At 40.3% G+C, this 24462-nt stretch overlaps 1 protein-coding gene across 6 annotated transcripts in view; it reads left to right on the forward strand.

Annotated features, from left to right (window-relative positions):
- LOC100227890 (fatty acyl-CoA reductase 1) overlaps positions 1-24462 on the forward strand; it is a 118838-nt gene that overhangs the window by 14991 nt on the left and 79385 nt on the right. Inside the window, exon 2 of one of the 6 annotated variants that reach the window (XM_030263395.4) lies at positions 11190-11324. The exons of 4 other annotated variants lie outside the window; for them this stretch is intronic. The gene's annotated coding sequence lies outside the window, so the exon portion shown is untranslated. The remainder of the gene's footprint in view (positions 1-11189; positions 11325-24462) is intronic. One more of the 6 variants, XM_030263397.4, reaches the window with a different exon arrangement.

A 24462-nucleotide genomic window follows, 5' to 3' on the forward strand; every position in this document is an offset into this window, starting at 1 on the left:
TTCCTATTCATCCCCAACCAAGCCTCAATCTTCATTTAAACAAAATATTTTTATTTTTAGGAATTTGGTTTTTCAGTAAGTTGTTTTTGGATGTGAACACAGTTTTTCAGTTTCTAGATTTAATATGTTTATTGTACCTTAATTTAAGCATCAGTGTTCACTGTGGATATTGGAGTGGCTGTTTTACTGGAAAGGTTCTTGTTAGAAATGTCTCTGCCTCTGCTGGCTATATTGGGGGGTTAATTATGAGCTAGTATAGATCTCAGAGGAGATATATAAAAAATTATTTACATGTGGAACATCTTGAAAATATATTTCAAAGATTTTTCAAAGGCAGACACTTATGTAAATCACATTCTTGTATTAGGAATATGCACTTGTTCATTTTTGTTTTCAGTCCAGAAGTAGGAGCAGCAGTCAGAAGTAAGGGTATGCTCAAGGGGTATCTGAGAAAACAGGATGGGACAGTACCTGTCTTCTGGGGTACCCTGCCTGAAAGTGAACTGTGTGACTGCAGCCAGAAAATCCCATTGTTAGACTACATGCATAAACCCACAAGCACATAGGAATTAGAATATGTACACCTGATTCTGGTTAAAGCCAGTAGGTTATGCAGGAGCGTTTATGAAATGAACTTAAGAACTGCAGAGTGACAGCAGCTAAGGTAAGAGTGCAATCAGTCATGTGTAATTGCATTTTGCTGAAGAAGCTGAGGGGTCACTGTTATGAAAACAAAAGCATAAATCAGTTTTAGTTTCTTGGATATGATTGCTTTTTCTTCTCTGAGCAGCCCAGCTGGGAATTCTGAGCAGAGTTTGCAGCTCATAGCTTTGAAATAAATTGTAGTGTTACCTGGATATCTTGGTTCTACTTGTGATGTAGTAAGTGGCTTGTTAATTTTAAATTCCACTTTGTGTTTAGACTAGACTGGATTTTATTTGAGAGATTCAAGGCTCTTGAGGTGTGATACAAATACAGTTTACTGAAGGGTCTTTGTTTCCGTAGAAATGAGAAGTGGTTTTGGGCCCCTTGTACCAAAGTCGCAGTGTTAGCATGATCCCACCACTTCTCTGTTTTTCAGTGAGTTCTGAGAACAGACTGCTCTCTGCCTCAGGTTGTAGCTTAGTTACAGGTGCCTCTCCTGAAATTGCCCCTGCAGAAGAGCCCTGCTAGTACCTTTCTTTGGGTGCTTGGTGCCCTAATCTGAAAGGAATGAAGAGATTGTTATGCTATAAGAACACATAGGGTAGAGGTAAAATCACTTGAGTCACTGGAGAGAAGGAGTGAAGCATATGGCTAAAGCTGCATCATCAGGGAGCATCACATTGCACAGATGATTTTTTGAAGCCAAACATGTTTAAAACAAAGATGTGTCAGCAGTGTCATCACCATGTGGCCATCCGAGAAACACACCAGTGACTCTAAATCTTATACTTAAGCTAGTTACGAGCTACTTTTCTGGTTTTGGAATGCTGTTCCTAATGGAAATTTTATATGAACACTAGCATGAGATTACAAAGTATAGCATGGCGTTTGTAGGCAAAACGTTTGAAGTATGAGTGTGGTACCCAAAGGCTGGGAGCCACTTCTGACACAGGCCTGTTGAGTCTCATGCTTCACATGTAAGACTCAGTTCATTGGCTTCTCTTCTCTAAAATTCTGTCTTTGTGGATGATTTCTCTCCGGCTCCAGGCTGCTGCTGATGGTGAATTGGTAGAGTTGGAGAAGCAGTGTTATATGGGACTGTGCTGCAAGCCAGATTTTGCCTCCCAGCCAAATCTACCTGTAAGGTGTTGAGTATGGAATGCTCACTTTCTTCATGACCTGGAAGCTTAACATGTGCCCTCAAACCCTGATCTATCACTTCTTTCTTCTTTCCACTGTGTTAGTAGGGGGGGTCTGTCTTTCCTGTTCCTACTGGAATAACTTGGATGGTGTAATTTAATATTTTGGTGTTGTTTTTAAATTATTATTATTGATTTGATCTGCAATGGAATTCTAGCAGAATGAGTGATGTGCATTGGTTTATGGTCACTGAAGACTTTTAGTTTGTGTTTTTCATGGTTAAAAAAGGTGTTTAAGTAAACTAGAATTGCAGAGAACTTGGTAACCAGCAGAAATCTTTTTTTTTTTTGTGTCAGTGTGGGATAACTTAGGGGAACAAAAAAGTGTCAAGGTTTGTTCTGATTTTCTACTAGGCGATACATTATTTGTAACCTTAATATCATGACTACAGCAACTTTCTTTTTAAGGCCTTAGCTGGTACTTAGGGCTCTATATGTGAGTTTTTCTCTGCTCGCCACACTTCTTTGTCATGAATTCTGACCTTGTCAAGTGGATTGTTTTCATAACTGCTAAGCAACAGCGAAAACTCAAACCACAAGGCATTACCAGAGCAGCAGTCTGCATTTCTGTGGCCTCCTGCCATGGGATGGAGTCAGTCTGCGTGCTGCAAGTGCTACAAACTGCAGAAACACAGTTTGGCCAGGTTTGACGGCAAAACTTTATTTGTTATACTATCTTGGTACATCTAATTGTGAAGGCATTCAGTGTGTTTTTATGAACCAGAATAATTCAAAGGCTCAGTAAAGGGAGTGTACTGTCCTACATGGTAGTTACTTGGGTAGATGTAATGCCTCAAAACTGCCTTTTATATCCTCTAAATGCCAGAGACTATTAGTTCCTGTCTGCTGCAGACTGAAAGGGAAATGCATTATCATGCTGAATGTAAGTTTACTAAATGACTCAAGTAAATGGTTTTCATTCAGGTATGAGACTTGTCAAGTGTATTAGTTTAGGTTTTTTTAAGTTGTTGAAAATGCTTCATTTTCTTGCTAAAAAGTGTTATGAAATGCTGTGTAAATACAACTGTGCAGTGAACTGTCACTTTTCTTATTAAATTTGCCCGCTGTAAATTTAATTTTGTTCAATGAAGCCTATAAACTGAGCATATGAGTTGGGAGTGCATAACCTTGGAACCCTTCCTCTGTGGCTTGACTCATAGACACTTTGATTTAGCTTCAGAGATGATTCTTCTTAGATTCTGTTATCCTCAAATGGCACTAGTTCTGCCAAGCTTGGCTATTCAGGAAACCTAAATCATGTCCTCAAAAACCATGAGAAAGCTCTGGATGAGAAAATAATTGGACAAATGAGCAAATCTGTTTGCGTTCCTGAGCTTTAGTCTTCCCACTGCAAAAATTGAAGCTAGAAGAGCAAAATTCACCTCTAATCAGGGAGTCCAGGAGCTGGGTATTGAACAAAAATATTACTGCAAGTATTGTTCTGGTATTGCTAAGAATGGGAGCACTGTAATATGGGCATAGTCTGTAAAAAATTTTAGCTCCCGCCAAAATGGATATGTGATGTCTTGGGTGTCTTCTGGTTCTTCTAAATTAAACTTTCACTATACATAAGCTATAAATTCAATTTGCTTGCAAGCAGGGCCACGTTTCTTTCTTTTACTTAGTTGAAGGAAGAAGCCACTAAAATCCCATGGGGATTTACATATTGCAAAAATTGTTGCGCCATGGGTATAAAACTTGGCGGGAAATGTACCTGTTTTAATCTTCTCTATTCTTCTTGATGCAAAATACAATCACACCTCACCCAAAAAGATTGTGACAAGGTCTAGCTGAACGATGTAGTTTTCAGTTTGATCTTTCTGGTTTGTTTGGTTTAGGGACATTTAAGCACCTTGTTTTGTTTGGGCACGGTGTGCTTTGTGTCCATGGCTGTCTGCTTAAAGCTTTTACCATAATACCAAATTTTGGTGATAGGCAGTCAAGTGCTCTTTTGCTCCCTAGACTTTGGGTGCTTGTCTTTTAGAAGTAGAAGGAGGTGACAAGAGAACCAACTGGTTCATGCATGAGCAGGAATTTTAATTTATCAGTCATCTTGCAGCCTCTTGTCTTCCTCACTTTTCGTTTTGAGCTTGTCTTTTGGTATTGCTGGAGATGGAAAGGGAAATAAAACAAGTTTTTCCCCAGCCTCATATGGCAATAATCTGTAAACTTCAGGTTTTAGTAGTGTATCTCCAAACACCTTTTAGCAAATTTGGTCTGGGTAGTTACCATTTCAAACCAGATTAGCTTATGTGGCTTTACGTGTGGGATTGTGGGCATTGTGCAGTTTTATTATCTAATAAACACCATTTAGCTGCTGGTGATTTAATCTTAATTAGTGTTAGAGCTCCTGGAATTATGTTTCAATGCAGTCCTGGTGAACTTTAAATTTAGATCTAGCAGTCTTATACATAAGCATCTCCTAAGGGGTTTGTTTTGTTGATTTTTGTTCTCTTGAGTAGGGAATGTTTATTGTCTCTGTTCCAAGGACTTCCACGTCTAATGTGTAGCATTTTGATTTACAAAACAACTAACTTGCATTTTAATTTTCATTAAAAGTATCATAGAGTGTAATGGGTTTTAGTTGCAAATTTGGATGGGCATATAGTGCTGTAATCTTTCTTTTGACTATTTGCCACAGGACAAGTGAAATTAAATATTTTGGAACATTTTAATTTTGCTGTCTGACAAGTTTCCTCTAAGTGAAAGCCGATGGGTGTTCATGAGCAGGAAGGGAAAGGAAATGTAGCATGCATAAGAACAACAATCCAATGAGTGTCCTTTTTATGCAGCTTGTGCAGGTTATACAGTCTGCATCTGATAGTGAAGCGCAAAGATCTGAAGTTCACTTAAGGTGTGAATTATCATAGGAGTTAAAGACAGTGTTATATTTTATTTTGTAATATTTTGCATTTAAGCATCTTGGCCTTGAATATTTTGTGTCTTCTGTGATTCATATTCAGCTAAAGTCCTGTTATCTAAATAGGTACAGATAGTCCTAAATCTCTTTGAAGTGGTAACCTTTTAGAACATTATAATTTGTGTCCAGTTGAAAATAGTGCTTCAGATGCTGTCCTAAACAGGAAAACTTTACAAATTCATGACTTTAATGAGGTCAGCCTGTCTTATTGTTTACTATGTTATGGCATACATTTTTTCCTTGAAATTCTCTTATGAGCTCATTCTTTATCAAACTCTTACCAATGATTTTTCAGGTGAGGCCAATAAAACCCGTTTCTAATTTATGAAGTGTAGTCAAGCAAGTAGAGTATATTCCAAATATTAGTGTTACGAAATTTCTCTGTAATTGTTTTCACGAGGTTTCCTAACAACAGACTCATTTCTATAAATGTTTTGTAAATAACCTGTTTATGCTCATAGAAGCTTAAAAAAATATGCTCTAACATGAATTCTAGATGTAAGAAATTCATATTTACTGTTTCTTTTAAAATAAACGAGTTCAGAAAATAATACTTGAAGTGAAAATCCATCCTGACAGTTAAGGAGCATTTACAGCAGCTGTGTGTAACATCACCTGTTTTACAGATTATTGCAGTCTACCCAGAAATATTTAAAGGACAGGCACTCCTAGGAGAAAAGATATGGCTGAGCTGGCTAAGGGATGCTGGCTGCAGTTTTGGTGCAGCAGCTGTGGGAATTAAGTACTACTCAAAACATAGACCACTGAGGGCTTTATCCCCTTTTGAATTGCCTTATTTCTTCATCTTCTACTTGTGTGAGCTTTTATTAGTGTTAAACTTACAACTTCATGATGTGCTTGGAAGACTCCATGCAGTTCATGCCCCAAAGCCTTTGCCAGCCTTCCTGAGAGGAGCTTGCTCCTGCTCACCCTTTTACTTCTGAGGGGATCTTCCAGTGGCAGCAGTGTTATGTAACCTGATGATGAGGTTTTACTGGTTTGGTTTTGCTCTTAAGAAATGGCATGTTATGTAGGTAGGGCCCTACAGCATGCTTGAATTTCTTTACCAGACTTGATTTGGTAGTCGGGAGATTTAAAAGACTTCTCAAAAACCCATTAATTTAAATGACATATAAGTGCATAATTTCTTTTCCTGTAATTGTGGTCAACAATGTGCTTAAATAAAACCACAAAACCCATGGTTCATTCCAGGAGGGGTGATACATGTTGCACCCTAAAGTACAGAAAACAGTGCCATTAATTACAAAATTATGTATCTTGGAGAGTCTCTGGTGAACCTTTGAATCTCCTCTCTTGATTTGTGCCTGCATTAAGCACTACTCACTTGTCCTTGCTAATTTACAATTAAATCTAGTTTTGAATGTGGCTGGCTTCTTGGTTGTTTATGGGGTATTTTTTCCCCTTGCTAAGCAGTACATTAAAGTAAAACCTCTTTTATCCCAGTCATGCTAAATGTGCTTCAGTGTGATCTGAGTCAAACAAATACTTGACAGCCAAGAGGAATTTCTGCTTCATGCTTGTGGGGCTGCTAAACTCGGGTGCCACAGATCACATCATAGAATGATGTTAAAAGAAGCTTCCACTGAGCATTTCCCTCTGAGGCAAAAGTTCTCACTGTGAGAAGATGCCTTCCAGTTGTGCCCTAAAAATCCTGCCAGAGCACAAGTGGCTCTTCTTCTAAGCCACTGCAGATCTTTGCAGCTATTTCTGGATACTGCTCTGAGATGAGAGGAACTGGGTGGGTTGAGAGCATCAGTTGTGCTCCTGTTGGTAGCATCTTCTGTGGCTGGGTGCTGGAAGCTAAACCTCAACCCAAAGTGGTTGGCAGGAAGCAGAGCTGCTTGTGAGGAGCTGCCTATGCCAAAAAGTGATTCTTTCTTTTGAGGTTTGGCTGGGAATGCAGCTCCTGGAGGGCAGTACTGCTGACACGACGAATATCAAACTGCTATTCAAAGCTGAACAGCTGATAAAAATGGGGGATGAGAGTGCAGCACTCTGCAAAATCCATGCGCTTAACTCTGAAAGCTGTTTTTGAGAAGATAAGGAAACAGACTGAAGATGCCACTTCCACTAAGCTGTATGTCTGTATCTTTTAGAATTAAAGCTTTACTAGACTGTAAAAGGCCCACAAGACCTGATAAATGTGCATTTGAAAATTGGAAAGGGCAGCACCATCTCCATAATTTCTAGCTGGCTTTCGTGCCGAGCACTCCTGGTATAATTTCTTTGATTCATGAGAGCAGCTAAAACCTAATACCATTATGGAACATAGTCATCTCTCTAACAGGCTTCCTTTCAGACAACTCAGAAGTTTTTTAAAGCTACTGTTCAAAATTCATTTCACAAATCAGGCTCAGAATAGCGGTGGAAAAGTTAGGAATTTGTGTTTTGCTAATTCTGAGTGGAACCTGTGCAGAAGGAAAAATTTCTTAGGAAAGTTAGTTTTCAGGCTGGTTTTAGAATATATCAACTTGGTTTGTCATGCTGTCTTTCTGACTTTTGACTCTGAACTGTTCCTGAATTTATGAACATTGGACAATTTTTTTTGTCATGCATTTCATTTGGCCAAGACCTGCTCCCCGTAAGTGCCAGGGAGAATCAAAACAACCATTTTGTTATTCAAAATTGTGCCTTTGAAACTGTTCTGACACTTGGCCAGGCTCCCAGGTGCTGTGTTTTACAGCTTCAGCCAATCCATTTACGTATGTGGCAGAAGGGGATCTGATAATCAGATCTGGTTGGAAAAGTTCCAGTAAAACAACTTTTTCAAATGTTTTGCTCTGGCACATTTCTGCCTGCCTCGGAAGGATCCACAGCGCCTGGCCCAGGACAATGAGGTGTTTGTCATGGAGAGGGAAAAGGATAAAACTCTGGGAGCCTCACTTGTGGGAGGCTGTGACCTCAGCTCTCAAGGCTCTCTGGAGCAGAAAGCTGTGAGGGTCATTCCTGATAATATTTGGCCTGTGCATTAAAGATAATTGTGGTTTTCTCATGGGAAGGGCATGGTGTCAAAAGCTGAAATTACAGGTTTTGGCATTTTTTTGTTATTGTTGTCCTTTTTTAAATATTTAAAAGGACTGTGGGGGTTGTTTTACTCCTGGAGCTATGTTAGTCTTCCTGGAAGGACACTGCAGCCAAGAGTTGCTGGCTGTTTCTTGTATCTTGCTGTCAATATGCAGTAGCATCTTTGAATGCAGTAGCATCTTTGAATACCTGCACTGATAAAAACAGTAATTATATTTGTGCCTGAAGAGAGCCTATAGGAGAGATGGAGAGAGACTCATGGCAAGGGGGAATGGCTTCACACTGACACAGAGCAGGTTTAGATTGGATATTAGGAAGAAATTGTTCCTTGTGAGGGTGCTGAGGCCCTGGCACAGGTTTCCCAGAGCAGCTGTGGCTGCCCCATCCCTGGCAGTGTTCCAGGCCAGGTTGGATGGGGCTCTGAGCAACCTGGGATAGTGGAAGGTGTCCCTGCCCATGGCAGGGGGTTGGAACAAGATGGGCTTGAGGGTCTCTTCGAACCCAAACCATTCTGTGAGTTTATGGCCATACAATGTGTATGTGCCCTTCATATAAGATAAGCACCTCTTTCCTGATTTGTCTAACACCTGTAAGAGGATGGAAGGTGGGTTTTTTTTACATTCCTGTCAGGGCAGTGACCTTTTTTTAACTCTAAAGGATTTTGGCTCAGTTGAACAGTTGTTAAAATTAATGATCTTTGGAATTAGTGATAAATGCACCTCTTAACCATGGTACAATCATGACTCTGTGTTCAGGATGAGTTACTGCTTTTGTCTTTTTTCATACATACTAATTTGTCTCTCTTCTTTAAAATCCTGATAAAACTTTAATTGTCCCATTATCCTCTCACATGTTCTTCCCTCTAGCAGATCTCAGGGATGGAAATGTACTTGCTGCAAAGTCAAAGGTGAATGAACTAGAAAAGATGCATATACCTTTTTTATTTGGGTTTGTTCCGTATTTTTTGTATGTCATATGTTTCCTGAAACCTTTTATTTATTTACTAAGGGATTATCTTGTTTGTACTGACAAGCATAAGGAAATATGAACAAGAATGCCTTCTTTTACCATCTTTTGAAGAATTATCACCACAGAAATGAAAAGGAAAGAAGAGAAGGAAATTTTTTTTCTTTTTCTTTTTTTTTTTTTTTTTTTTAACCAAGCATTACGGGATAATAACTGCCTTGACTTCTAGCAGACATGGTATTTTACCTTTCTGGTGGAAAGCCATAGTTCTTAATGTGTATGCAGCATCCCAGCATGACAGGCTCAAAGAGAAGTAGACCACTTATGACAACAGGAACACCACAGGAACTTCATCTTGTGTCTCAGTGGTACAAATACATCAAGGTTGTTGTGACCTCTCTCTGAGAGCCTAAAAAGATGACTGTGTTTATGTTTACTAGTAGCTATTTGTTTGACTTTCTGGGAGTTTTTCTTTCATCTTGAACTCTTTGATTTTATATTTTTCTTTAAGCTGTCTATCTACCAATATAGAAAAAAATAGAGTATTTTTTATTTATTAATAAATGCCAATGTGAAAGCTTCAAGGAGTGAGGCTAGGTTTAGATAAGAGTATATAGGAGTGGTAACATGAGAGCAGTCTTGAATTACAACATCAAACCTAAGGGCAAAGACATGGAAAATTCAGATAAGTAGCAAGACATGTCATCTGCTTAATTTACTGTTTTGTGTGTTTTCATAGTGCCCCAAGCTAGGATAGGAAGAAAAACAGCAGAAGGTACCAGCATCTGTAAAATCTTCAGCTTGGGACCTGATGTTACTCTCCCTGCTTTCCAGTCTCAGCACCTGGTGTGGTGCACAGTATGAACCCCTTCCTTTCCCAAGCAGTAAACTGGTGGAATTTGCATAAGCAGTGTTTCTGAACCTTTTTTTATTTGTGGAAATTACAGTATCTTTGTGGATATTCCAATATATCACCTGTATTACAATATATCTGTCTCTTCAACCTGCAGATTTTGGCAGTGGTTTATAGACCCCACAGGAGTCTGTCTGGGGCCACAGTCAGGGACCTGCATCAGTGGCAGGAAACCAGAAGAGAGATGTCTGGAAAGAATAGTGTTTGTTGCCTGCTCATTTGATAGTGTCAGGCTGAGAACAACTTTATTGTAAACTATTCAAAGAGTGATTTCCAGCAGAGAAAACTGAGCACCTGCTCCTTTCCTTGCTCTCCTTGCTTCAAAGCCACTGGTTTTGCAGGTCAAGTGCTACTGCTTAGAGTTTTATTGTCATTCACGTGCAGTATGTGCACCTAACAAATCCATGAGCCGGAGATGGTAAGAATTTGGCTGTTTCCATCACCTATCCACCTGTGGGAAGGGAAGAAGAGTGAGGGCTTTTTAAATTTTGGAGAAAGACTAAGTTCCTTTTCCACAGGTGCTGGAAAGATGAAAGCTACACAGCAGCCAGACATGGATAGCTGGGGGCATTTGCTCAATGCTTGAAGATGTTTCATAGAAATACCATGGATGAAAGTAGCAGGCTTAATTAGTTTTTAACAAGTCATAAATCTTTCTTAAAACTAACTCTTATTGTGGCTTTCTAGAAGCATTTCAAGGTATCTGAGAAATAGAAGGAATTCTGATGTGATTGGCTTTTTATGTAATGCCACATTTTCCATAAATGAGATTTACAAAAAGTTTTTCCTTTGCTTCCCCCTCTACTCCAATATCCTAAAATAAGCTGAAGATGATATATTATAAGATTGCTAGCTTGTGCCTCTTTTAAAATTTTTTAATATCAAATATTGAAACAGATTTTTCATTTCCATGCATGTTTTCCCATCAGCAAAAGAAGATTACAAATACATGCATGATATTTAGAGGTATGTTTGTTTTTTTTCCCCCAGGTAGCTTATTATAATAAGTTCAAGTGCTTATTATACAGGTTCAAGTGATACTCTGTCATACTGGGTGTGTCAGATAGGTAGACATAATGAATTACAAAACTGACATACATAAATTATTGTTCCTGCCATAATGTCTTAAGTAGAGGTAATTGGAATATATTTTCTTCCAGTTATGTATATATGCATACCTTCACTGTCAAAATTTCCTTCCTTCCAGGTACTGCTTTAAACAGTTGGGCTTTTTTTGATCAAGAACTGTTTCATTGCTTTGTGTTGATGCAGACTTAAATAATGAGTTCTGGGCCCATGGCTGCAATTTAGTGATGTGAATTGGAAAACAGGGTTTTCTGTAGCTTTCTTAACCAAGCAGGTAAACTTTCTGAAACAGATTAACAGAACTGTTAATCTGTTCATTAATGATAATGAACAGATTAACTGTTTCTCTGATTTTTATCAACACCAGGTTGTTGTTTTTGCCAGCCATGATGTGACCTCTTTTTTTTTTTTTAAGATTTGTGTGGATTCTTAGACTGAGAATTGCACCTTTTGGACACTGAAGCCCAAATGCCTGCAGAATCCCAAACTAGGAATACCAAGGGGAACTTCTTAAATCAGTGAAAAATTTAATAGCAACAAGGTTGGAGCTGTACGTTGTTTCTGTTTCTTCCAAGAAGGAACTACAAGTTCAAGGTCCTCATTTGGAAAAAGCACCTTTATATTTAATGAACACTGTGCACTTTTGCAAAACAGAGTTGACAGTTTTCCTGTTGTTTTCTGTCGGTTTTTTTTTGTAAAATATCAGTAGATATGTGTTAGTATAAAATCCTCTGCCTGCCAACTCTTTTTCTTCTTCCTCTCCAATCAATCTGGTAGTAAGAATTAAGGAAAAATTAAGTTTGTTGGGGCTGTAAAGTGGGAAGGGCTATGCATCTTGTATCAGATACCTGTAATATATTCTTCTACCCTTATTTCCATCCTGATGTCAGGCGACAGCAATTACAAAGTGATAAACATTTCATCTCATCATCCTCCGCCCTTCTGTAAGAGTCACTGGTTGCTACCGATGGTTTTACCACTCTTGTTTTATCAGCTGCTGTCATCACAGACAATTGTATTAACCTCAAAACAGTAATCTGCAGCTTTGTTGTACTGGTTGCATACATTTTTCCATGCCACAGAGCCTTCCTTTTGCCAGGTGAATTCTGCAGTACAGAGGCCTGCTAGGGTAGGTGAGGGTGACAGCTGTTCCTTGAGGCAGGAGCCCCAAGGCAGCTCTTGAATAGGAACTACAATCCATGTGTGACACAGGGGTTTGTTATCTTGCTTTTCCATGAAGAGAGAAAGTGATCTAGATGTAGCTGTCAGAAAGAAATTGCTCATCCTTGCGCACCAGCAAGACGAGGATGTCTTTCACTGGCCAGTGCATTATAAACTACATTACAAAAATGCTGATGTATGGATTCAGCCCACCTTGGGACTGCTTGGAAAAAAAATTGCCTTTCTGTCTGTCCACATCTTGTGGGTGCAGCAGCACACACCCATGATAAGGCAAAGTTCCTAACATAATTTGGGGCGCCTGTGAAACACTGGAGGATGTAACAAAGACTGCAAGATACGTGCAGACCAGACAAGTTACATGAACTGCAGGTGAGCTCTGGAGTACTCTCTGTACCTCTTTGGAGCTTTTGAGGACAGTGTCACAATCATTCCCTTGTAATGCGAAGGGTTTGGACAGGTTTGTGTCGAAGGTGTGATGGCATAGAGAAGCAATGCAACCAGGGAACCTGCTTCCAGCAGCCTCCTGGGGAAATGCTGCTCTTGTTACACATCTAGGTTGTGGAGTCCTGTATGCCAAGTGAGGAGAACAGTGTTGGGAGAACTGTTGTATTATTCCGAGGGTCTCTAGCCAGCCATCTGCTTTACTCAGCAGATGCTTTCTCAGATACTGGATATGGAATCAAGGAATCATAGAATGGTTTAGGTTGGAAAAGACCTTAAAGATCATTTTGTTTCAATCCCCTGCCATGGGCAGGGACACCTTCCACTAAACCAGGCTCTCTAAGCCCTGCCAACCTGGCCTTGAACGTTTCCAGGGATGGGGCAGCCTCAGCTTCTCTTCAAAGGCCTCATCACCCTCACAGGGAAGAATTTTTTCTTACTGTCTAATCTAAACTTAATCTCTGTCATTTTGAAGCCATTCCCCCTTGTCCTGTCACTCCAGGCCCTTGTCAATAGTCTCTCTCCATCTATTCCTGCAGTTTCCTTCAAGTTCCACAAGGTTCCACTGAGGTCACCCCAAAGCCTTCTCTTCTCCAGGCTGAACAATCCCAGTCCTCCTAACCTTTTCTCCTTTTCTTGTAGGAGGCTAAGATAATTTGAACAATATAACAATTGGGAGCAGATAGTTCATCTTTCAACATCCCTGTTGGTGAAAGATAAACAAAAATGAGTTTCTTCTGTGGCATGTGCAGTCACGGGCTGCCAGGTAAAAGGCAAAACGAGTGCCTGTAGATAGGTACCTGTAACACTTCATCTTGTTCCAGTGGAGGGGAGTCTTGTTCTTTTCTCTGGTTGTTAATGTCCAACAGGAAATGTCACTGAGTCTGTATTAATGATACTTAATATTCTTGGAGTGAAGAGTGTTTTTAAAATTATTATTTAAATTGTTGCATCTTTGGAGTCTCTGCGGCTTAAACTAGTTTTGAAGGCACAGATGTAATATAAGCTTGTTATTCCAAGAAGCTAAAATAGCACAAGCAGTTGTACAGACAGTTTCTAAATTTTCCATTGGTTAACAAAATGTTTCATCAACACCGGAGATGCAAAAAGGGAGAGGCCTGCTCTTGATAGCATTTTGCAAAGATTGCAGATAACAGTGCATTTGTTAAGTGCCTTCCACCTTGCTACACCACGGACTGGCGGGTGAGAAAAGCTTGGAGATTAACAAAGAGGCTGTATTCCTTTGTGGACTGGGAGAGAGAAGCTAGAACCCGAGCAGTTAGTCCACATTTTGATTTTTCACACCCATCTGAGGAGGAGGGGAGCACATTTCAACTCAGATGCAGATGACTGGAAACATTTCTGTCTCTCATTTAGGGCCAGATCTCCCAGTTATGCTCCTGAATTTTGTCTGCCTTGCAGGTGGGAGCTGGACAGAACAAAAATAAACTCCTAAATTATTTCTCTTTTTCTTTCCTAAGCAAGGACTAGTTGGTTTTCTACAGTATTTTGAAACATGAAAGAAAACAGACTGTCACAGGGCAGATAACAGAGGTGAGGGTGCAGTTGCTGGGTAAGGATTATTTGCCATTAGAATTCAGTGCTATCTGAAAAGTCAGAGAGGAAAAATTACTGGCCTGTGAATTTGAGGAGGAAAACTGTTCTGGTTAAACTGCCCAGGCTGTCAGCCCACCTCTCCTCAAGTGATAAAACTTAAAGCAAAGCAGTTTCACTTTCTAAGTTTTGAAATAAACCAGTAATGGTTCCCTATCCTTTTGAAAGTCTGCTTATCACCCTGAAGTACTAAACCTATGACATATATCTGTTCATTTTACAGAGACAGCAGTGACATTTCAGTTGCTTGTCTATCATGGATTTGCAAGTGAGAGTGCTGGTTCCTGCTAAAGGAATCAAACTAGGAACAAGGTCCTAGGTCAGTTTTGGTTAAGTTTTGGGTTGCAGTGGGTACAAAGCACTTTAGTCTCTGTAACCAAAATCAGATTGTATCCATCTAGATTAGACACAATAGCTGAGATACCTGATTCCGGGTGGATCAAGTTTGAGACAGCTCAGGATGAGGGCTGACCTGCAATGAAAGCTTTACTGCCTCTTGTCACCATGCCCTTGATAAGACAGTAGACATTCTTAGCCTTGACTTACCACACTAACTTATCACACTGCTGGCAACTGGAATGCAGCCTTTAGGATAAGAATATATAAATATATATTCCAGAAATGAAACAAGCATTCTACCTTGCATTTTGTTATGAGAAAACCACCAAAGTTCTAATAGATTTACCTAAACGTATCATAGACTTTGAGAAAGGAAATGACATGTTTGTCAAAACTCTTTATGTACCAGCACCAAGTAAAACTCTTGTTGTTTGGCAATTTCTAATAATAGTAATGCTGTGGATTTGATATTTTCTCCTGGTTTGCATTTCTCCTAACCAAGCTGCATTTGTTCTCCTTGGGAGAATCTTAGGTTGCTATCTCATTGCCATGGTGCCCATGTGGAAGGACTTTTAGTAAGCAGAATTTACTCCTGTAGTCACACACTCTTCCTCATCAGAACATTGATTCAAACTAAGTTGTGACAAAGCAAAAAGAAGTTTTGTTATTTAAACTTTCTCTGAATTGCTGACAAAGTATGTTCCGACAATGCAAAGAGGAGGAAACATCCTCACCCCTCCCCTTATTGGCTTGACAAGTTCCTGGCAGAATCTGACAAGTTTTGGGGTGGCTTTTTGCTGTGTGTTAATGGGTTTTTTTAAGTTGTCTTTACAGAACTCTGCTCTTTGGTGTTGCTGGTGAATAGGACAAGCTGACAATCAACAGGTAGGCACAGGAAATGGCTGAGGTGTGAATTCTGATTTGAACCCTTCATATAGTAACAGCTTCATCTATCCAAAGTCTTCCTAGTGAGGATGAGGATTTGTCTCTGTGTTGCCAAGGCCTATTTCCCTGAATGTAAAATGGTCAATATAGGAAGGTACTGCCCACAGTTCTTAAGTCTTTTCCAGCCCTAAATGTTGCACATACTTTTATTTTTGTTCTCTCTTTCAAATCACATCTCTTTGCTCAACACCTGGGGTTCTTCTTTGTGCAGATCCAAAATGCCTGCCCCAGCATTCCAATCCACTGCTCTGCTTGGCTTGGGGCAAGCAGCAGGATGAGCTCCAAGCTTGTTACTTTTGCTGGTGCTGTCTTTGCCTTTTGCAAGGAGATTGGTGTTAGAAGGAGATGTTAAAAAAAAGAGGGCTAAGAGGTTATGCCGGCTAAGGGCACATCTGTGAGGCACTTTAGTCTGGCAGCACAGGAGCATGGTGTGATATCCAGAGGGATATCCAGAGTGTCAGCTGACATGTGGGTTAAAGGAGCAGTGTTAATTATTTGAGGAGCAGTGCTGTGTGGAGGGGATTTTAGCACTCCTGGTGCTGGAAGCAGCTTGCTCGCAGCTAGACCAGGTTACCCCTCCAGTCCTCTGCTTCTTCAGGGTGATTTCAGGATGTTCTCCCCTTGGCTGGTGGTTTGGATGCTGCAGTTGAGTCTGGTAAACACATCTGTTTTGCTTTGGTGGGCGTATTGTGTCTTTAGAGTACTGACAATATTGGGATTGCCTTTGGGCATTTTTGTTTTGTTGTGGGAGGAAGGGTTTTGTTTTTTTTTTTGGGATTGTTTTGTTGTCTTACACTGGTGTTTTTGTTATTTATTAGTAAAAACAAAGGATCTCATTTTAGTGTGTGACAGAAGAGCGTTGTGTGAAGAGTGCTGTTAAGAATGGTAGTTGCAGAATAATGTCTTCTTGTGTTTTATTGTTTTGAAAACAAACATGCTCCTCCTCTCTAGCTGCAGTCTGCTGATTCAGTTGAAGAAGCAAGGTCAGCTTTCATCACTCTTTCCTTTCTTCCTGTAATCTAGAAATATTTTAGAATATTCATTGTTCACTGCCAGAGAGCTTTGTGCTTTCCTTCTTAGCTTTGCAGTCACTCAGAACTCCTGGGTGCTTCCTGCTACTTCTGCTCCACACTCCAACTTGTTTTGAGCTGAAGCAGTTAAAAAATGCTTATTAGTTGGGAGAGAAGGAGGAAGGTTACAGGTATGCAGTCAGAGGATCTGAGACAACTTAAAATCAGAATCTGAGTTATTGATGATTCTGAGATTGTAAAAAGTCTTTGTCTTTCTGCCCCATTGCCAAAGAAGAAGCCATAATTCGTCTGTACTGTTTTCAAGGTTGTTTATTCTGTTTATCTCTAACATGTTCTGCTGCCCTGCCACAGCTCTGTCCTGCAGGGCAGCGTGTGGGGCTCTGCCCTCAGTGGGATGTTACAAACATAAGTACCTGTGCTATATTTACAATAATGTGCCAATATCTGTCACCTACGTTGAACAGTGTGTCCCCAGCCTAAACCAACAGAAAAATGCCAACACTACAGTGAAACATGGAGGGCGTGAAGAAGGAGAAAAAGGACAAGGCACACCCAATTTCCTCCATCTTGTCCCCTTTGAACCCCTAATCTAGAATCCTAAAATTTTACTTTTGCACACATGCCACACTTTTTTATTACTTATATCAAACACTCAGAGCTTGTAATTCATCCTGTAAGACTGAAAACTCTTTTCCATGGACAGAGATCACAGACAGTGTCTCTGGGGGCTCTGTCCAGGGCGGTTCCTGACCCCTGCCAGGGTCCCAGACCTTCCAGGGCAGCCAGAGGGATGCCCTGGATTCCCACAAGAGGAGGCAGGGCTGCCAGCAGCAAGGGCACAGATTGAGTTAATTTGTATTTGTGTGAAAGACTTTAAAACTGGCCAGTGACCCGTGGTCAACACAATGGTCACTCCCATGCAGTGACGTGGGAGGAATGGGAGAGATTAGTGGCAGAGAATAGCAGTAATTCAGTCACTTCGAGTGACATCAGATTTCTGAAGAGTGCAGCTGCTGGTCTGCAAAACAAGTGCATCCTCTGACAGGAACAGTCAAAGATGTGCATGGAGGGAAGGCCCCTGGACCAAGGGGGGAGATGAAGGTGTTGCCTCATTCTCTTGATGAAGAGAAGGAGGTAGCACCTTCCGTGCCACATGAGATGTCTTGGGCAACAAAGATTTCAAGTCCTCTCCCAATTAAATGACTGTTGCAATTGAAAATAGGCAAATCCACGCCTTCTTTTTCCAGGCTGTTGTGATAAAATGTGGAGGCGTCTCTGCTGGTGACAGGATGGTCAGGTGGCTTGGAGTTAGGGCCTGAATCCTTGGTTCTGTTGGAGGGAGCAGTCCCTCACCAGGGTCTGCATCAGAGCCAGGATTTTTCAGCTTTTGTGTTTTTTACCATCTGGGACCGGGAAAGAAGGTACAGAGACTAATATTTGCAGTTACAGTTGAGAGTTTTCCACGAGTGGCTGTAAGTTAAGAAAATACTTTCCCTCATCAACTTCCTGGTCATTTGCAGCTTTGGTGGCGGATGGCAGTGTAGCTGTTAGGACAGCCAGACAGATGAGCAAATTTGGAAAGCTGTCCCTTGCCTGAACAGATGTTCCTTTGCACAAACAAGTTTGGAAAGAGTACATCAGATCACTGTGTTTAATAGCTCTGATTTTCGTGTCAGAGAAATCAATGTATTTTGAGAATGGAAAACTTAATGAAGTTACTTTTACTGTTCTAATTCAATCAATGAGAAATACAAAAAGCACCCAGCTATGAAATAATTAAAAGTGATAGGCATGTCAAAGGATTTTATCCTAATTCTATCCCTTTCTAGACAGAGCAAGGAGATTATTTTAATGAAATAATGAGTATTTTACTGTGTAGTGATGTTTGGAGTAGAAAAGTTCAATGGAAGATTGAGAATATATGCCCGGATGACATTGAAATGGTAAATATTGCACTGTATGAAATAAGTCAATTTTTAAGCTTTCTAACATTTGAAGTATTTCTTTGAAAGCTAATTTTTTGTGTGTCTGAAAGTAGTTGTAAAAGCAATACCTTGCTGACTTAAACATGTTGCTGCCACCCAAACCTTATCAGTGAATACTGACTCCAGCTGTCATCCCCTGAGTCCCACAGGTGTCTGAGTGTGGGTGTAACCTCTGTTCATGTCAGTGTATATTGCTGTCTTTGAATGTGCTTGCTAAACACCTGGCTATGGAGGAGCTCCTTTGTTTTCTCAGGAATTACAACAGAACACTGTAATTTCTGTTCAAAGTTTGAGAACAGAGGAGCAAGGTCCAATGGATTTACTTAAGGATTAAATATTTATATTGTATCAGGATTTTCAAAGAGCTCCCTGCGTAACTGTTCCCATATAAAACCATAAACAAACCGGGCCTTATAGAAAAAAATGTTCCCTTAACAGTGCCAAAAGATTAAAACCAGAATTTTTAGTGTATACTTGGTGACAGAGAAAAATCCTGGTTTCTCAGTGCAAGTGAAGACATTCTGAGGCTTGTACAGGCTCTGGCAGTGGTTATCCAGCAAATTCTATTTCAGACTAGATGCCTTTCTGACTTTTTAATTAGAAGGGAAGGCCTGTAAGTCTAGGCTTGGATTAGCTGGATTTATTGAATCAGAAGTGTTCCTAGACCTGCCTGTAGCTTAGCTCTGGGAGGAGTTTGGTGCCTCCAGAGCAGCTTCACTGGCAGTAAATGTCAGGCTTTTTAAATCTAATTAATCTAGTTTCCAGGTGAATGCTGTTAACCACTTACTTTGTGTCTGTCATGTGTGTCCCCAGCACGTATCCGGTGTTCCTCACCCTTCCATGCTTCCTGCCCCCTCCCTGGACTTAGCGCAGTATCAGTGCTTAATTCTGCACAGCAAGCTTCCCTTCCCAGCACTCAGCCAGATTCATCCCATCATCCCTCACTGAGAGAGGCAGCCTAAGAACAGATTTGATGCTGTGTGAGTGATGTGAAGGAAACATCTTTCTGATGTCAGTCTGCTTCAATACTGTTTTTAAGATCTACAGATTTTTTATTTTGCCACTCTTAAGTTAGATGCAATCTGTTTGTGTACCAGCTCTCTGAGTGCCTCTTTGGGTAGGAAGAGCTGCAGATAATGATTTTTTTTTAAGCTGGCTTGAAATGTAATTCTGTCTGTGGCACATTAACCAGAAAAATGAGGAAATCCTGTTTCAGGTGATGATGAAATGTAGGTTGCACTTTAATAGTGATTTCTGTTGTAACCTGTATAAACTAAGTGGTTTTGGGGAACAAATGGACAAACCAGTTCACACAGTGCGCAGTCACTGTGTGAACTGTCAATTTTGGCTCTTTCAGTTTTGGATTTGGAAGAAGGAAGTTATGTGAGTCTTGGCCTCTACAGCTACTGAATTGTCATACCTAATAGTGGAAAGTCATGAGTCATGCTATCACCCTATTCCGTTTTCATGCCTTCAGAGTGATCTAACATGCTTAGAGGCTGGGTGCCTAATGATATCCTTTGAGGTTATTAACTTTGCAGGACAGGCTCTTTAACTAGTTATTCTGGTACAATTAGAAAATCAGTATTTCAAGTGCACAGGAAAATGGCTTTTCTTTTCTGAAGACTCCTCAGAGGTCAGTGCCTTTACTTGTCCTCCCTTAACCCACGAGCTGCTTTTAGTCCTCAGCAAGCTCTGGCTGCACTCAGTCACCCTCTCCTTTGCTCTCCTCCTGCTATGTGACATTCTGCACGCTCTGCTCACAGCTTTCTGGAGGCACAGCTGCTGTGTTAAACTGCCCTGTCAACAGTGCCCTGTCCTCCGCTTCTCACTCCAGCTTTCTCCCTCCTTCAGTTTTCTCTGGAATCTCTCCTTAGAGCTATAGAATTGTAGAGTACCCAGAGTTGGAAGGGACCCACAAGGACCATCCAGTCCCAATCCCTGGCCCTGCACAGACACCCCAACAATCCCACCCTGGGCACCCCTGAGAGCGTTGTCCAAACACTCCTGGAGCTGTGGCAGCCTTGGGCACTGACCATTCCCTGGGGAGCCTGGGCAGTGCCAACACCCTCTGGGTAAAGAGCCTTTCCCTGATATCCAGCCCAAATCTCCCTGCCACAGCTCCAGCCTGCAGGATGCGGTTTGATTTTGTCAATTGCCGTAACAAATTTTCTCAACAATTGCTCAGCATCTTCAGCAACTCCAACAGCTGTTTTCAGTTTCTTTATCTGATCAGCTAAGAGCAAGGTTTTTCTCATAACTGGGCAGCAACTAAAATTGTTTTGCATATGGTTTTTTAGAAGTTTCTTTACAGTGTTCATGTTATGTCAGAGGGAATGCACCCAAACCCAGGTGCATCCATATTCCAGCCTGAATTTCTGGGCACTGATGAATGAACACTATAGAAGAATGAAATCCCCAGAGCAGATCTTTTCTGCTCCTTTTTTCCCCATGTGATTTTTGTCTCCTTTGATCAAATTCCTTATTCTTTAATTAGATTAAGAAATCTAAATTATATGCAGCACTATTTCTCCACTTTACAATAATGCAGTGAGCTGGAAACTGCTATATATGGCCTTAGATTAGAAAAGAAGAATATGCAGGAGAAGTTAGTAAAAATCTTAAAGCTTTTTTAGATTTGACTTTGTGAAAGGCTGTCCAGAAGAAGTGACTAGACATATAGTCCAGTTGTTGTTGGGTCTAGTCTACCAGAGGCCATTCTTGAACCAAAAGCCCTATCATGAAGTTAAATTATTACAGTGCTTATTGGAATAAATACTACCAGATGTCCTGCACCTTTAACAGTTCTGAAAGTAGATGGACATACCTTCCCTTATTCCTTAACTGTGCTTTTATGTGGGAAAGTCAGAGGGTGAAAATCAAAAGCTGCAGGGTGATATGAAATAACTCACTTAGCAGCAAAGATGCATTGCATACATTTTAAAGTAAATTAATTCAAATCTACCATAGCTCTTTGGGCAGCTATGTTATGGTATAATTTCTCTTCAGTCTTCTACAGAGAATCCAAGAATTCTAAGTTTTAGCCATGCAGGCTTCCCACTTTACAGGGCTTTTAAATGTTATGTCTTTTCTGGTTTGACTTAATGAAGAAAAGTAGAAAAGGCCAGGTCAGGTGGATGAGCCAGGAAGCAGCATTGCATTGAAAGTCCTTAACAGCTGCCTCTGGGACTGCTCTAGGGAAGCAGCAGTTCCTCTATATTTCTTTAAAAAGTGAAATATTTCAGAGCTAAGGGAAAAAGCACTCAGGGGAGAAGGCAAGAGATCTGCAGCGAAGAAGAAAAAGAGCAGCACAAGCATCGTGAAAGACAGTGATGAAGGCAAGTAATGAATATTTCACAAAACAAAGACAAAATGTATTTATCTTTTGGTGGTCAGGAAAATATTTTCCCTTAAAGAACTTCTCAAGACACCCTCTCAAAAAACAACTTCCTGGCCAATACCTTTTTGCTGTTGTTTAGTTGACACACCAGAACATCTTCAATTAAACATTTTCTTTTATTTATATGTTATCTGAAACACTCATTCATCTCTAATAGTTTTTCTGCTCTAGGTGCTGATTTATCTCTTACTTTTTTTACTCTTTTCACCTTTTGGCCCTTTTTGGGGCTAGTGTCAGTAACAGTAAAGTAGTATTATGTAGTCACTCTGCTCTTACATCTGAGTTAAGTTAAGGGCCAAATAAATCTTTCTCCTCATATTTTCACTGGGTAGAGGGGTGTCCAACAAGGGGAGTCAGAGTCTCTTTCCATTGTTTTTTTGCTGTTTTTAGGCTGTCCACATTGCTGACCTTGAGTGAAAGCAGCAGCCAGCAGGAAGAACATTTGTCTGTATTGGCCACTGCTCATCCCAGCTTCCCACAGAAACCTTCATGGAAATATCACTGCAGTAGTAGGATTACGTTTGGGGTTTTAATTCTGCTAAAAGAACGCTTCAGAAAGGTGTAAAATCTCCTAGGGTAAAAGGAGTAGAATAATCCAGCTCACGGGCTATGGCTTCCAGCCTTTTTTTCTGAATCAGTCTCCCTGCTTGGACACTCCCTGGTTTTAGTCATTCAGTAGCTATTTGGAGACTTTCCCAGTGTGGGAAAGATAAAAACATTTGGTTTTGGTTGTCATTAAGCAGATAGTGTTCCCTTGATAAAAAGGAATTGTTTCCTGGGGAGCAGGTTGAGGCAGGAGACTTGAGACATCTCAGGAAAGCCTTTCTGGCTAAAATAATTATTGGGCTTCATGGTAATCTATTGTTCAAAACCAGCAATTGTCATACTCGGAATCCAGGTGTTTGATTAGTACACACACAAAACAAAATACAGAGAAGTTGCATAACTCTGTGAAACTCAGCGGTTTTGTAAGAATCTTTATTTCTTTCTGAATAGAGTTCTCTATTTAGCTTGGAAAAATTCTCTATGTTTGTCTGTCTATAATGTCTGAGTTGTTTTTGCTTAAACTATGGGATTATTTATATTGAGTTGTATTTTTATCATCTTCATTAGTGCTAATGAAGGCTGTTTTCAAGGCCTGTATTTGGAGATATATCAGAGGCCAGCACACCATTTACAGCAAGCAAGAGTGAATGCCAGCTCAGAAAAGAAACTAAACTTCAGCTCCCCTCTCCCCTTTTATGTGTTTGTTTTCTTCTTCTTGTCTTTTTCGAAGAAAAAATGCTATGAAATGTGGTTACAATCAGATAATATGTAACACAGAAATACAGAGCGGTTCATCTTCTACCTCTGGAAGTTTTTCTCCTTGCTCATCCTAAAGATGGTCTTGACATATGCATTTTATTTTCCATGGGTCTGCTGTTGTCTCCATGGCATTCCCAAAATACCAGATTGTTTACTTTCAATGTCATCAGCAAATTCATTCAGGCCCCTTGGATGTTTCCCAGCCAGGGCCACACTCCATCTTCCTGTACCAGGGTAACACTTTTCTCCATCAGATTCCTCTAAGAGACACAGACCCCTGAAAAGTCTAGAGTGCAGACTTAGAAATTTATATTTTCTACACAGGTGTAGCAGAAGTTAAGAGAATTTCCTCTACTGAAGTTACAGTTTCTATCCAAATATCTGTGAATGGACATCAGGGCTTAGTGGTTTTTTTTTGTGGGGGGGGAGGGGGGGTTTGCTTTTTTTTTTTTTTTTTTTTTCTGTTGGGTTTTTTTTGGGGTTTTTTTTTTTCCTGCTAAATTACCTAACTGATGGAACTCTAGTTTTCTCACATCCCATGCATCAGTGTTTGGCATTTTTGCAAATAATGACTTATTCCTCTCCAAGTGGACAAAACCAGCTGTTACTTCATCAGATTTTTTCAAAGGTTTTATTGTACTAGAGTATAGGATGTGATTTGCCACAGTGCATAAACAAAGGGAAGGACAAGGCAAAATGGAGAAAGAAGAAAAAGAAAGACCTATTAGAAAAAGAAGACCTGTTTCAAGTACTTCCACTGTGTGTATATATATATATAGTGTATAAAAATATACTATTTCAAATGTTGTCTTTAAAATACAGAGATTTCTGTGTGGAGTTGATCTAAAGCAGCTTGAAAAATGGAGAGTCTCATTTGATCTTCAAGTTGTAGGAAACCTGAAGTGATTTTAAAAAGCTTGTGAAGGTTTGGTTGGTTTAGTTTTGTTTTTTTTTTTTTTTTACTTCCAAGGTGAAGGCTTCTACCTTAATCTCTTTGCAGTTCTGACTGCTTTTCTTTGTGATTGTGCAGTGCCAGGAGAGTGCAGTGTGTGGAGCATGTCCTGCTCTAAATTCTCCAGCCTGTGTAACTGGTGGTGTCCCACTCTGACAGAATGGGTTTTAGGAGCAGCCTAAGACAATTTTTACTTTCTACACAGGCAGTCCAAAGAAATTAAGGATTCACAGAAGGTAATAAGGTAAAGTCCACCTTTGTGGCGTGATAGTGAGGAGGGCTGAGAAAAAGGCAGGTGCTGCTCTGTGGTGAACAGGCAGGAGAAGCCCCCAAGCTGCTGAAACATGAAATGGAGATTAACCCAATATAGTTTCATGTGTTTAGGCAAAGTCATTATGATTCTTCCCTGTGAGGGGGGACTGTAATTCTGTGCCTCATCTCACTCTGATAAAGTCAGCAAATTCATGAGAGTTTTTAAAGAACAGCTTAAACAA

Source organism: Taeniopygia guttata, chromosome 1A, assembly GCF_048771995.1.
Source record: "Taeniopygia guttata chromosome 1A, bTaeGut7.mat, whole genome shotgun sequence".
Taxonomy (NCBI): domain Eukaryota; kingdom Metazoa; phylum Chordata; class Aves; order Passeriformes; family Estrildidae; genus Taeniopygia; species Taeniopygia guttata.